This window comes from Otolemur garnettii, unplaced genomic scaffold (genome assembly GCF_000181295.1).
Source record: "Otolemur garnettii isolate 467f Iridium unplaced genomic scaffold, OtoGar3 scaffold00125, whole genome shotgun sequence".
In the NCBI taxonomy this organism is placed as follows: domain Eukaryota; kingdom Metazoa; phylum Chordata; class Mammalia; order Primates; family Galagidae; genus Otolemur; species Otolemur garnettii.
The window spans coordinates 1150778-1152567 of NW_003852520.1; the positions used below are offsets into that span (position 1 = coordinate 1150778).

Sequence of the window (1790 nt, forward strand, 5' to 3'; positions counted from 1 at the left end):
CCTGCCACAATGCCTGGCCATTTTTTGGTTGCAGCCATCATTGTTGTTTGGCGGGCCCGGGCTGGGGATTCGAACCTGCCACATTAGGTGTATGTGGCTGGCGCCTTAGCCGCTTGAGCCACAGGCACTGAGCCTGTCTCTCTTTTCTAATGATACAACTCCACCAAGACACTCCTGGAACTAATAAATGAATTCAGCATAGTCTCAGGTTACAAAATAAAGGTGCACAAATCAGTAGCATCCCTATACACCAACAATAGTCAAACTGAAAAGCAAATCCAAGACCCAATACCTTTCACAATAGCTACAAAGAAAATACACTGTCTAGGAATATATTTGGCCAAGGAGGTGAAGGATCTTTTTTTATTTTTTTTTGAGACAGAGTCTCACTGTTGTCCTGGATACAGTACTGTGGCACCATAGCTCACAGAAACCTCAAACTTTTGGTCTCAATCAATGCTCTTGCCTTAATCTCCCTGAGAGCTGGAACTACAAGCACACACCACAAGGCCCAGCTAGTCTTTGTATTTTTTTTTTTTTTTTTTTGGCCAGGGCCAGCTTCAAACCCACCACCTCTGGTATATGGGGCTGGTGCCCTACTCCTTGAGCCACAGGCGCCACCTGAGTTTTTCTATTTTTAGTAAAGATGGAGGTCTCACTAATGCTCAGGCTGGTCTCGAACTCCTGAGCTCAGGTGACCTGCCCTTCTTGGCCTCCCAGAGTGCTAAGATTATAAGTGTGAGCCACTGCACCCAGCCTGAGGTGAAGGAAGACAATCGCAAATGATGTAAGCAGATCAAAAACAATATCATGCTCATGGATCATCAGAATCAACATTGTCAAAATGTTCATACTGCCCAAAGGATTTACAGATTCAGTCAATTCCCATCAAGATGCCAACATCCATTTTCACAGATCTAGAAAACAATAATTCTGCACTTCATTTGGAAGCTGCAAAGAACCTGAATAGCCAAAGCAACATTAGGCAAAAGGGACAAATCTGGAGGCATCACTTTGAGCTATACCACAAGGCTAGAGTCACCAGAACAGCTTGGTACTGGCACAAAAATAGAGACATAGACTAATGGAACAGAGCAGAGAACACAGATTTAAAGCCATCCACATAGAGCCAGCTGATCTTTGACAAAGCAGACAGTGACATACACTGGGGAAAAGAATCCCTATTCAATAAATGGTGCCGGGGAAAGCTGGGTAGCCCCGTGTAGAAAACAGAAACAGATCAGTACCTCTCGCTGTTCACTAAAATCAAGTCAAGATGGACAACAGGCTTAAACCTGAGACATGAAATCACTGGAATTCTAGAAGAAAATCTTGCAAAAACACTTACAGATATCAGCCTAGGCAAAGAACTCACAAAGAAGACCTCAATGGCAATCACAGCAATAACAAATGGGCATCAATTAAATTGAAAATCTTCTCCACAGCCAAGTAAAGTGTTAACAGAGTGAATAGACAGCCTTCAGAATGGGAGGAACTATCCACATGCTGTATATCCAATAAAGGGCTACTAACCAGAATCTCCACAGGTCATAACAAAATCAGCAAGACAAAATAAAACAACCCCATTAAAGGAAGAAGGTGGGGATGGGTGCTCCCGCCTAAGGGGCACCATGTAAGGGCAGATGGCACACCTCCTGGGAGGGGACACAACTGCAAACAGGGACCTTACCTAACAAAGGCAACCACTGTAACCCAACTGTTTATAACCTCATATTAACCTGAAATTTTACAAAACTCTATAATAAAAAAAAGTGGGCAGAAGACATGAA

The 1790-nt window shown here is 43.4% G+C and overlaps 1 protein-coding gene across 1 annotated transcript in view; it reads left to right on the plus strand.

Annotated features, from left to right (window-relative positions):
- Nucleotides 1–1790, plus strand: part of CPM (carboxypeptidase M) — an 89498-nt gene that overhangs the window by 18148 nt on the left and 69560 nt on the right. The gene's annotated exons all lie outside the window — the stretch shown is intronic.